Source organism: Chiloscyllium plagiosum, unplaced genomic scaffold, assembly GCF_037043375.1.
Source record: "Chiloscyllium plagiosum isolate Xiang-an unplaced genomic scaffold, Cpla_swu_hap1 HiC_scaffold_27, whole genome shotgun sequence".
Lineage (NCBI taxonomy): Eukaryota > Metazoa > Chordata > Chondrichthyes > Orectolobiformes > Hemiscylliidae > Chiloscyllium > Chiloscyllium plagiosum.
The window spans coordinates 10,589,076-10,602,199 of record NW_028270165.1 but is presented as its reverse complement, the minus strand read 5'-3'; the positions used below and the strand labels follow the sequence as shown (position 1 = coordinate 10,602,199).

General features: G+C 46.6%; 2 protein-coding genes across 2 annotated transcripts in view; one reads left to right on the top strand and one right to left on the bottom strand.

Annotated features, from left to right (window-relative positions):
* LOC148143086 (uncharacterized) overlaps nucleotides 1-13,124 on the bottom strand; it is a 260,306-nt gene that overhangs the window by 208,224 nt on the left and 38,958 nt on the right. The window lies entirely within an intron of this gene.
* Nucleotides 13,047-13,124, top strand: part of LOC148143074 (uncharacterized) — a 312,271-nt gene continuing 312,193 nt past the window's right edge. The window contains exon 1 of the mRNA XM_087974000.1: nucleotides 13,047-13,121. The gene's annotated coding sequence lies outside the window, so the exon portion shown is untranslated. The remainder of the gene's footprint in view (nucleotides 13,122-13,124) is intronic.

The window sequence follows — 13,124 nt, the reverse complement described above, 5'->3', positions numbered from 1 at the left end:
AGTGATGTTGAAGCTGCACTCATCTAAGCTGGTGGGAGAGTATTCCACTTCACTGCTAAATTGTGCCTTGTAGAAGATGGACAGATGAAAGTATTTGACAAATGCACTGCTTCCACAAGATCTAGTGGATTTGTGCCACTTTTACCCACCAAAAAGCTCCGGACACTGGGTGCATTATAACAAATCCAGTGGGAAGATTATCACTAAAAAGGTCAAGTTTCGCTCATAAAAGGTTTACAAAATTTTGAGGGGCATGGATAGGGTAAATAGGCAAAGTCTTTTCCCTGGGGTCAGGGAGTCCAGAACTAGAAGGCATAGGTTTTGGGTGAGAGGGGAAAGATATAAAAGAGACTTAAGGGGCAACTTTTTCACAGAGGGTGGTACGGGTACGGAATGAGCTGCCAGAGGAAGTGGTGGAGGCTGGTACAATTGCAACATTTACGAGGCACTTAAATGGGTATATGAATAGGAAGGGTTTGGAGGGATATGGGCCGGGTGCTGGCAGGTGGGACTAGTTTGGGTTGGGATATCTGGTCAGCGTGGACGGGTTGGACCGAGGGGTCTGTTTCCATGCTGTACATCTCTATGACTCTAAGTGTTATTGACTTATAGAGTCATACTGCACTGAAACAAACTTCAGTTCAACACATCCATGCTGACCAATTGTCCGAGACTGACCCAATCCTAATTTCCAGCATTTGGCCCATATCCCTCTAAACCCAAATGATTCATCCAGACACCTTTTAAATGATGTAATCGTACTCAACTGTACAACTTCCTTTAGCAGCTTGTTCCACACACACACAACCATCAGCATAAAAAGATGGTCCCTTACATCCCTCGATCTAACCCCCCATCACCCACAGCACCCCTTGTCCATTCCCCTGCCACACATATCACCCCCATTCATTCACCCTCTGCACCACTGTTGTTTCTCTTCGCACTCTCTCCCCTCCATCCATTCTCTCTCCCTCACCCTCTGTCGCCATTCATTTTCCATCACTTACCCCACCCTCTGCCACACAGCCCATTCCCTCTTCCCCCCACCTTCCATCCCCATCCATTCTCTACCCACCCAGTGCCCCTGTGCATTCTCTCTGTTTCTTTCTCTCCCAACACTCTGCATATCCAATTCGCTCTCTCCTCACCCCATTCTGTATCACTCCTCCCCAGCACTCTGCATCCCCTCCCCCATTTTCTCTCTCTCTTGCCCCTCTCTCATTCTCTGTCACCCCCAGTCTTTCTCTCCGCTCTACCCTCTGCCCCCCTGTCCATTTTCTCTCTCTCTCTCTCTCTACTCCCCCCCCCCCCCGAATCTGTCTCTCTTCTCCCCAGCTTCCCCCTCAGTCCAGTCTTTCTCGTGTCTTGAGCCCTCTTTGATCGTTGTATCAAGCCCTTCTAAGGAGAGAGACAGAGAGAATGGGTGGTGATGAAGGGAAAGATGAGAAATGGCTGATCTTTACAATTGACAATAGCTAAAATGATATATTCAGAAACATCGTTAAAGTCTGAAAGTACATACATTCTTTTTTTTTTAAATACCTGCTGAAATCTTTCTGAAACTTGCATTTAGGCTACAGCTCAGGACTGGCTGTAAGGGGTGAATGGACAATTCCTAGTCTTGTGTAATTGGTTCCAACTATGTAGAAATAGAGTTGTAGAGCACGGACACAAAGCCTTTCAGGCAAGGCTGACCAGATATCCCAATTTGCCAGCATTTGGCCCATCTCCTTCTAAACTCTTCATATTCATATTCCAATCCAGATGTCTTTTAAATGTTGTAATCGTAGCAGTCATCACCAATTCCTCTCGCAGCTCATTCCAAACGCACAACATACTCTGTGTGAAAAATTTGCCCCTTAGTTCCCTCCATAAATCTATACCCTGTAGTCCTAGACTCGCTCCGACTACCCTGGGGAGAAGGCATACAAAAGTTGAGCAGCCAGACAGAATGCAAAAGGAATTAAAAGTTGAACCACAGGAGAAAAAAAATGGCTCCACCCTTTTTTTCTCCTATCAGCATTTGAACACTTAAAAACTGTCAGTAACAGCGACATCTCCACAGATCATACTGCGTGTGCTCCTCGATGTCAGTAAGGCACTACTCATGTTTGGCAGTGTCAGCAAATCACTGCGCATGCTCCTCGCTGTTCGCTGAAGAGGCGTGCGACGAACTTTTGACGAATCAATAGAAAGTCAAGGAGGACCGGAAGAAGAATGGTGCTCCTGCCACTCAGAGCTACCCTATTGTCTGAATGCGGAAGGTGGACCATGAGCTTCTGAACATACTACTGCTCCACTATCTGAAAGATGATCGAGCTCCAGCCCAGACTGCAGCTTCCTTCCTCTGTCCAACATCTGTGAGTATGGCACTCTTTTTTTTCTCACCCCCTTTTTCATTCTGGGATCAAAGGGCGTGGGTTTTGACCATGCTAAATTGCCTATAGTCATCAGGGATGTGTAGGTTAGGTGCATTATTGAGTAGTAAATGTAGAGTAATACGGTAGGAGAATGGGTCTGGGTGAGTTGCTCTTCGGTGGGTCAGTGTGGATGTGTTGGACTACAGGGATTCTATAAACTATTGACTTGTAGCAACTGAAAGGAAAGGGAGTGAATCCAAAGGGAGGACAACTCAGGAAATGTTGGTCCAGGTCTGTGTCTCAATTGGTAAATAGGCAGGAGGCTGGAAGAACGTAGCAGGCCAGGCAGCATCAGGAGGTGGAGAAGTTGAAGTTTCAGGTGCAACTATTCTTCAGGACTTGGGGTGAGTATAGGGAGAGCTGCAGAACAAGGGTGTGCTGGGGTCAGCGTGGTGAAGTGGGAATAGGTGAAGACAGGGAGAGGGTACAACCAGGTTGGTTAATTTGTGGAAGGAATCTGGTTGGTGGCATGGAGGAGTGGAAGGGAGTTGGGGAATGGTAAGGGAGGTTATCTGAAATTGGAGAACTCAATGTTGAGTTCTGGGAGCTGTAGGCTGCCCAGGCAGAAGATGAGGTGTTGTTCCTCCAATTTGCAGTTAGGTTCATTGTGGCAATGGACGAGGCCAAAGATAGTCATGTCAGAAAGGGAGTGGAAGGGGAATTGAAATGGCCAGTGACTGGGAGGTCCGGCTAGCCTCCGCGGACCCGGCTGCGATGCTTGGCAAACCATTCCCCAAGTTTACACTCAGTCTTCCCGATGTAGAGAAGACCACAATTGGCAAACATGTGGCAAATTCAGGACCTGAAAGTGAAGTTAGAGCCTTTGCTGTGAAAAAATGCAGAAAGGAGGTTTATTGTTTCAATGATGATATATTGAGACGTGGAGAAAGTGAGAACTGCAGATGCTGGAGATCAGAGTTGAAAAGTGTGGGCTGGAAAAGCACAGCAAGTCAAGCAGTATCCGAGGAGCAGGACAGCTGACGTTTTTGGCATGAGCCCTTCATCAGAATGATGTGTGGATGTACAAAGGGACCGCAGCATGCTTCTACACCAGTCAATGCCAGTTGTCAGACAGGTGCAGCAAGCAATCAGCAAGGCAAGTGGTATGTTAGCAAGAGAAATTGAGTTCAGAAATCCGAATGTCTTCCTGCAGTTAGGGGGTCATTGAATATATTCAAGGCTGAGTTCAATGATTTTTGAACAGCAAAGATGTGTATGTTTGTGGGGAAAGGCAAGAAAATGGTTTAAAGACCAGTACAGAACAGTTCGTCATACAGCTTAGAAACAGACCCTTCAGTTCAACTTGTTCGTGCTAATTATATTCACAAACTAAACTAGTCACACCTGCCTGTGTTTCGCCCCAAATCCCTCCAACTTTTCATATTCATGTACTTATCCAAATGTCTTTTAAACATTGTTACAGTACCTGCATCCACCACTTCATCTGGACATTCATTCCACATACAAATCACTCTCTGTGGGGAAAGAAAAGGTGCCTCACATGTCTTTTTAAAATGTTTCTCCTCTCACCTTCATTATTTGCTCGTGAATCTTGAAAACCCCCACCCGACGGAAAGGACACCTGCCGTTCACCTCATCTACTCCCCCTTATGATTTTATAAACCTCTATAAGGTTAACTCTCAACCTACTGTGCTCCAGCGGAAAATGTCCCAGCCTATTCACTTAGATGTTGGTGGATCCATATCCAGTTATGATTTGTTGAATGCTGGTGCAAGCTTGAAAGACCGAATGGCTTACTCCTGCTCCCAATTTTCTCTCGCTGTGTCCAGGACAGCAAGAGACCATAAGACATGGGAGTTGAAATTAGGCCATTCAGCCCATCTGGTCTGTTCAATCATTCAAACATGGCTGATAAGTTTCTCAACCCTATTCTCCCGCTTTCTCCCTATAATACTCGATCCCTTTGATACTCAAGAACCTATCTATCTCAGTCTTGTATATCCTAAGTGACCTCACCTCCATAGCCTTCTGTGGCAATGAATTCCATAGATTCACCATTCTCCGGCTGAAGACGTTTCTCCTTATCTCTGTTCTGAAAGGTTTTCCCTTCACTTTAAGGCTGGGCCCTCAGATGCTAGTCTCTCCAACCAATGGAAACATCTTCCCAACGTCCACTCTGTCCAGGCCGTTAAGTATTCTGTATGTTTCAGTAGGATACCCCCTGAGTGTGGGCCAGTTAATCAGCATGACACAGACCCTTCAGGATGAGGTACAGCAGGGATTAGGATAGGCAAAGTGAGAGTGGAGGGAGAGTGTGTGGGATGGAGATTTTCAGTTACTTGGGAATAAAAGAGGAAAGAGAGTTCGCTACGAATTAGAATTGATCGGATGGGCCAATAGGCTAAGGAGTAGCAGAGGGATTTTAATTCAGAGAAATGTGATGTTTTGCATTTTGCCATAAGGGGAAAAGACATACAAAAGTTGAGCAGCCAGACAAAATGCAAAAGCAATAAAATGTCGAGCCACAGGGAAAAAAAAAACTTGTGGCTCCAACCTTTTTTTCTCCTATTGGCATTTGGACACTCAAAATCTGTCAAGGAACACGAGCATCCCGATTGAGCATTCTGTGTATGTTTGCCGGTGTCAGCAATGCAGTGCGCATGTCTGCGGTGTCAGCAAAACACTGGGCATGCTCATCGCTGTCCGCAAAAAAGGCGTGAGACATTCTTTTGACGAACCAATAGAGAACCCTGGAGGACCGGAAGGAGATTGGCCCTCCTGCCAATCAGAGCCACCCCATTGTCTGAATGCGGAGGTTTCAGCATGAGCTTCTGAAGCTGCTGCTCCTCTCTCTCTGAATGAAGATTGTGCTTCACCCAGACTGCTACTTCCTTCCTCTGTCTAAGATCTGTGAGTACGGCAGTCTATTTTCTCGTCCCCTGTTCCATTTCTTTTTAATTCTGGGACTCAATTGTTGACTTGCAGAAACTGAGAGGAAAGGGAGTGAATCCGGGAGGGGACAGACTCTGGAAACGTTGGTCCAGGTCTGTGACGCAATGAGCAAATTAGACAGACAGGTGGCTGGAAGAAGAACACAGCAAACCAGGTAGCATCAGGAGGAGGAGAAGTGGACGTTTCGGTTTCTTCATGACGGGGGTGGGGGTGGGGGTAGAGGTGCAGATAAAGGGTGTGCTGGGAGCAGGGTGGTGAAGTGGGGATAGGTGAAGACAGGTAGAGGGTATGTCCTGGTTGGTCAATGGGAGGAATGAATCTGGGAGGGAGGGAGGAGGGGGCTGGGAATGGAGTCAAGGGATGGGAAGGGAAGGGCGATTTTGTTGTGAAATTACAGCACTCAATGTTGAGTCATCCGGGCTGTAGGCTGTCCAGGTGGAAGATGAGGTGTTGTTCCTCCAATTTGCGGTTTGGTTTGTTGTGGCAATGGAAGGTCTATGATGGTCATGTCAGAAAGGGAGTGGAAAGGGGAATTAAAATGGATGGTGACTGGGAGGTCTGGTTGGCCTCTGTGGACTCAGCTGCGATGTTCAGCGAACCATTCCCTAAGTTTACGCTCTGTCTCCCTGATGTAGAGAAGACCACAATTTGCAAACAGGTGGAAAATGCAGTACCACAATGTGAAGTTATAGCTTTTGATGTGACGAAAAAGCAGAATGGAGGTGTATTGTTTAAATGGTGATATAATGGGATGTGCAGATGCTGGAGATCAGAGTCAAAAGTGTGCTACTGGAATAGCACCGCAGGTTAGACAGCATCCAAGAAGTAGGAGAGTCGATGTTTCGGGCACGAGCCCTTCATCAGGACTGATGTGTGGATGTACAAAGAGGCCTTAGCGTCCTTTGGAACCAGTCAATACCAGTTGTCAGATGGGTGCAGCAAGCAATCAGCAAGGCAAGTGGTATCTCAGCAAGAGAAATTGAGTTCAGAAGTGGGGATGTCTTCTTGCAGTTATGGGGACATTGAATATATTCAAGGCTGACTTCATCTAATGTTTGAACAACAAAGAAGTGGATGTTTATGGGAAAAGGCAAGAAAATGGTTTTAAGACCGGTACAGAACAGTTACAGAGTCATATAGCACAGAAACAGACCCTACAGTCGGACTAGTCCATGCTGACTATATTCACACAAACTAGTCCCACCTGCCAGTGTTTGGCCCATATCCCTCCAAATCTTTCCAATATATGTACTTACCCAAATGTCTTTTAAATGTTGTTCCTGTACCTGTATCCACCACTTCCTCTGGATCTTCATTCCACACACAAACCATTCTGTGTAAACAAAAAAAAGTGCCCCTCATGCCTTTTTAAAATCTTTCTCCTCTCACCTTCAAATTTGCCGCGTAATCTTGAAACCCCACCCTCGGGAAAGGATCCCCAGCAGTCATCTCATCTATGCCAATGATGATTTTATAAACCTCTGTAAGATCACCTCTCAAACTATGCTCCAATGAAAACTTCCCAGCCTATTCACCTAGATGTTAGTAGATTCATGTCGAGTTAGCATCTGTTGAATGCTGGTGCAGGCTTCAAAGGCCCAATGGCTGACTCTTGCTCCCAATTCTCACAGTCTGTGTCCAGGACGGCAAGAGACCATAAGACATAGGAGCACATTTAGGTCATTCAGCCCATCGGGTCTGCTCTGCCATTCAATCATGGCTGATAGGTTTCTCAGCTCCATTCTCCTACTTTGTCTCCGTAATCCTCAATCTCCTTGATACTCTAGAACCTATCTATCTCAGTCTTCAATATCCTCAATGACCTGTCCACCACAGCCTTCTGTGGCAGTGAATTCCATAGATTCACGACTGTCTGGCTGAAGAAGTTTCTTCTTATCTCCATTCTTAAAGGTCTTCCCTTTACTCTGAGGCTGTGCCCACTGGTTGGAGAGACTAGAATCAATGGAAACATCTTCCCAACGTCCACTCTGTCCAAGCTGGTCAGGATTTTGAATGTTTCAATTGGAACCCCCCCTGAGTGTGGCCCTGTTAATCAGCATGAACCACACCCTTCAGGGATGAGGTTCAACAAAGTGAGAATGGAGGGAGTGTGTGTGGGATAGAGATTTTCAGCTTCAAAGGAATAAGAGAGGAAAGAGAGTTCACTATAAATTAGATTTGATCAGATGGGCTGATGGGCCAAGGAGTGGCAGATGGTGTTTAATTTAATGAAGTGTGTGGTTTGCATTTTGGTCAAGTAATCCAGGCAGGACTGACACAGTTAAGGGGAGTGTTGCAGAACAAAGAGACCTCGAGTGCGGGTTCATAGTTCCTTGAAAGTGGAGTCTCAGGTAGACAGGACAGTGAAGAAGGAATTTGGTATGTTTTCCTTTATTGGCTAGAGCATTGAGTATAGGAGTTGGGAGGTCATGTTGTGACTGTACAGGACATTGGTTAGGCCACATTTGGAAGACTGTGTTCATTTCTGGTTTCCCTGTTATAGGAAAGATATTGTGAAACTTTGAATAGGATCAGAAAAGATTTACAAGGCTGTTGCCAGAGTTGGAGGGTTTGAGATACAAGAAGAAGCTGAATAGGCTGGGGATATTTTCCCTGGAGCATCGGAGGCTGAGGGGTGACCTTATAGACGTTCATAAGGGGCATGGATAGGGTGAATACCCAAGGTCTTTTGCCCAGGGTAGGGGAGTCCAAAACTAGAAGGCATAAGTTTGAGGTGAGAGGGGAATTTTAAAAGGCATCTAGATGGGTACATGAATATGAAGGGTTTAGAGGGATATGGACCACATGCAGGCAAATTGGACTAGATTAATTTAGGATATCTGTTTGGCACAGACGAGTTGAATCGAAGGGTCTGTTTCCGTGCTATATGACTTTAATCGTCGGCGGTGAAAGCAAAAGGGTCGTTGTGAAGACTGGACTTTCAGAGCAGCTTTCAAGGATGTTTTGCTCTTACTGGGAACAGAAGAATTTGACTGAAGTGTGTCGGTGTTAATGCCTTGATGTCTCATTTTGTTCCCACCTTTCTGGGGATGTTAACCATTTCATGTCTGGTTGTTCATCAAGAAGCTGAATTGCAGGTTCACCCTGAATTGACAAACTTTTGTTTTGCTTTCCAAAGTCAGACTTGCTCACTGTCGGCAGGAGCCCAATGTTGTGAAAGATATTAACTTTCAGGTGGAGTTACCCAAAATTCAGAGAGATGTCAGTCTTGATGTTTTCGCTTTTCTGCCCCTGTAAGATCCTGAATCAGCAGCTTCAGGAGGATTAGTTAGAGCAGAGGGAGAGAGAGAGAGTGGGATGGTGTTTTCCTTTTTGTGGAACAACAAAAGAAAAGAATATTCTGCAGAAAGTAGAATTGCTTGTTCTGAATTTCTACCCTGCAATGGTAATAATGACGTTTGTAATCTCTTTTTGCAGAGTATTTGAAGATCTGAAGACAGAAGTTTCAAAATCAACAGAGAAGGCCGCCTGCCCAAAACATTGACTCTCCTGCTCATCGGATGCTGCCTGACTTGCTGTGCTTTTCCAGTGCCGCACTTTTCAACACTGACTCTCCAGCGTCTGCAGTCCTCACTTTGACGTCAATGTCTGACAGTCACTCAATCCATCGGGACCACAACAATTTTCAACTATAATTCTGTGAGAAGGAGCAAAGCTTTTTGGTTCCTGTTTCGGTACATTTTCAGCGTCAGTGGGACTGGATGAGAAATCCTGTTGGTGCAGCGCACTGAATGTGGATCATGTAACAGCGATACGGTCTGGAAAGAGGAATTCACGGCAGAGAGGGACTGTACACGCATTTGTGTGCAGCGCAAGCTTCGGCCATGGAGAAACCAGAGGAATCCTGCCCTTTGGAGAAACCATGGAAGTGTGGCAACCGTGGAAAAGGCTTTCATGTCCCATCTGTCCTGGAGTCTCATTGGCGCAGCCACACTGGGGAGAGGCCGTTCTCCTGCCCTGTCAGCGGGAAAGTCTTCAGCGATTCCTCCACCCTGCTGAAGCACTGGCGGGCCCTGACAGGACAGCTGAAAGGCCTCTCCCTCGTGTGGACCCGCCAGTGCTTCAGCAGGGTGGAGGAATTGCTGAAGACTTTCCTGCAGTTGGGGCAGCAGAAAGGCATCTCCCCCAAGTGCAGGAAGGCCTTCAGCAATTCCTCTTCCCTGCTGAAGCACCGGCGGGTCCACACTGGGAACAGGCCCTTCAGCTGCCTGAGTGCTGGAAGGCCTTCAACAATTCCTCCAACCTGCTGACCCACTGATGGGTCCACACGAGGGAGGGGCCGTTCTCCTGCACCGAGTGCTGGAAGGCCTTCAGCGATTCCTCCGCCCTGTGAAGCACCAGCGGTTGCACACAGGGAGAGGCCTTTCAGTTGCCACGAATGCGGGAAGGCCTTCAGCAATTCTTCCAACCTGCTGAGGCATTGGCAGGTCCACATTGGGGAGAGTCCATTTTCCTGCCCCGAGTGCTGGAAGGCCTTCAGCAATTCCTCTGCCCTGCTGAAGCACCAGCAGGTCCACATTGGGAAGAGGCCATTCAAATGCCCTGAGTGTGGGAACGCCTTCAGCAATTCCTCTGCCCTGTTGAAGCACCAGTGGGTCCACATTGGGGAGAGGCCGTTCTCGTGCCCCAAGTGTGGGAACGCGTTCAGCAATTCTTCCACCCTGCTGAAGCACCGCAGATTCACAATGGGGAGAGGCCAATCACCCACTCTGTGCGGGAAGGGCATCACCCACACCTCCCACCGACAGAGCCACCAGCGAGTTCATGTGCCATCGCAAGGGTAGTGAAGGAACAATGGCCGAGTGCCATTATTGACTGGACCAATAGTAAAAGAAGTGAGGTGGCATGGGGGGGAGCGGAGGGGAGTGTGCGCGCTTTGACCTCGAGCTGTTTAAAAAGTAGCTACTTTTTCTACACCTTTTTTGCTGGGGAGATCTGAAGCTGTAACAAAGTTGGGTCACAATAAAGGTTACCTGAACTTACGGCCAGGCTCAGACTCTCAATGAAAGCTTTGAGCTCCAAGAGTTTTTGTTTTAAAGCTGCTCATTTCTTTCCAATGTCGTGTATCAGGTGGAGCAGTGAATGAGTAGCTGGTATCATTAGAAATTGTAAATTTTTCAGGAGCGCAGAGTGCATCGTTTCATCGTCATTGTACAATTTACTGGCAGCACCAAGGTGTGGGCTGCGTTCACTAGAAATGATATGGAGGAGCCAGTGTTCGACTGGGAAGGACAAAGTTAAAAATCACACAACACCAGGTTATAATCCAACAGGTTTATGTGGAAGCACTAACTTTTGGAGCAGTGCTCCTTCATCGGGTAGCTGTGAAGCAGGATCAAAAGGCACAGATTTTGTAGCCAAAGTTCAGTGTCATGCAACTGATAGGATATATTGAACAAACCTAGATTGCTGTTAAGTCATTCACCTTTTAGAATGGGTTGCAGGTTTCAGTTCATTAATATGTAAATCCCAGAACATCCTTTCTGTCACGTTCTTAAGATGACTTAAGATTTCATTAAAAAAAAAAGTCACAGCTCAGAAAATGCGTGAACGGTGTGGGGTTTGAGTCTGTCAGTATCCCAATCTTGAATTAGACTGGTTCTATTTCCAAAGTAGGAACCTTATAAAATATTACATAGATTGGCTGCCTGCAGACTGTGCACATTTTGAGCGAAATTGAAAGTATCTGCAAATGTAATTCTGCCAAAACAAATTCACCCCATAGAGTTATATGTGTGTGCGTGCGTGCATGAGAGAGTGTGATTGTGTGCATGAGAGTTTGTGCGTGAGAGTGTTTGCATGCTTGGTAAATTGTGAGTGTGATGGAATATAAGCCTGTGAGAGTGTTGGGGGTTGTATGTGTGTGTGTATGAGAGAGGTGTGAATAAAAGCGAGGGGTTGCGTTTTGCTAAAACAAGGAAGTGCAAGACTTGTACAATTAATGGTAGGACCTTGGGTTGTATTGCAAAACAGTGAGAAGTTCAGGTACATAGTTCTTTGAAAGTTGAATCACTGGTAGACATAGCTGTTAAGAAGTCATTTAGCACCATTGCCTTCACTGTTCACACCATTGAGGATAGGAGATGGGACATCATGTTGAGGTTGTGCAGGATGTTGGGGAGGACACTTTCCAGGGACGGAGTGCATTTCTGGTGGCTCTGTAACAGTAAGAATTCTATTAAGAGGGTTCGGTAAAGATCTACCAGGATATTCCCAGGACTGGAGGGTTTGAGCTATAAGGAGAGGCTGGGACTTTTTTCATTGGAGCACAGGAGGATGAGGGGTGACCTTATTGAGATTTATAAAATCATGAGTGGAGGTAAGGTGAACAGCAAAGGGGGAGCTCAAAACTAGGGGCATTTTTATTCAAGATGAGAGGAGAGAGATTTAAAAGGAACCTGAGGGGCAATGTTTTGACAGAGAGTGGTTTGCATGTGGAATGAACTTGCTGAGGATGTGGTAGATGTAGGGGCAGTTACAACGTTTAAATGACATTTGGATGGGTACATGAATAGAAAGGATTAAGAGGGATACTGCGGATGCTGGAATCTGAAATCAAAAGAGAAAATGCTGGAAAATCTCAGCAGGTCTGGCAGCATCTGTAAGGAGAGAAAAGAGCTTACGTTTCGAGTCTAACTGACCCTTTGTCAAAGGTTTAAGAGGGATATGGGTCAATTGTCGGCAAGTGGGACTAGTTTAGTTTGGGAATTCTGGTCGGCATGGATGAGTTGGACAAAGGGTCTGTTTTTGTGCTATATGTCTCTGAACCAAAGAAGTGATCTTATTGAAACCAATAGAATTCTGAAAGGGGCTTGACAGGATAGATGCAGATAAAATGCTCCATTGTGGAGGGAGTCATAGAATCCCGACAATGTGGAAGCAGGCCATTCAGCCCATCTATTCCACACTGGCCCTCCGAAGAGCATCCCACTCATACCCACCCCGTTACTCCATATTTCCCATGGCCACTCCACCCTAACCGGCACATCCCTGGGCACTATGGGCAATATAGTACAACCAATCCACTCTAACCTTACACCCTCATCTATAAATTGCCTTCTCGAGAATGTAATTTAAATGCAGAGCGTTTCTAAGAAAAATGTCAGTCTGACAACATTGGGACACAGACAGAATTCACACCTATTGTCTCTTAAAGGGATATTTCTGCTTATAAATAGGGCAACGTCTCCCCGAAATGTAGATTCATTTAGATATGACTGCGTCACTTTACATATTAAGATATTCCTTTTAATGTGCACGCATCCGTTTGAAATATAATCTTGTTCATTTAAATCTCTTTATTTGCAGAAATAGCCCGTTAAAATGTCCATGCCTTTTAAAATGCAGATTTCCCCATTTAGATATGACGCCGTTCCGTTAGATGTCGGAATATCTGTTTAAATTGAGCCGTGAGCTTTCCCAATGTAGACAGGGCTCCTGGAAACGTGGCAGTGTCCCCCCCCTGCAGCTGCAGAGCGAGACAGGAGAGTTTGTTTTTGTGAATGAGCAGTTGTAGCGCGAGGTGGCTGTTGCTTGGTGACGGTGAGGCTACCCCGGACCCGCCCATCCCCCCGTGCAGACGTCACGCGGGGGCGAAGGCGGTTGGGAGGAGAAGTCGCTCGAGCAGGGAAGCGGCGGGAGGGCGGCCGTTAGGAAAATGGCGCCGTGCGGCCCGGGGCAGACACCCGTCACTGGGCACCGCCGCCTTCCTGGTGCAGCTGCTGTGTCACGGCCACACCGGCCGGCTGTACAGCAGGCAGGAGCCGGTG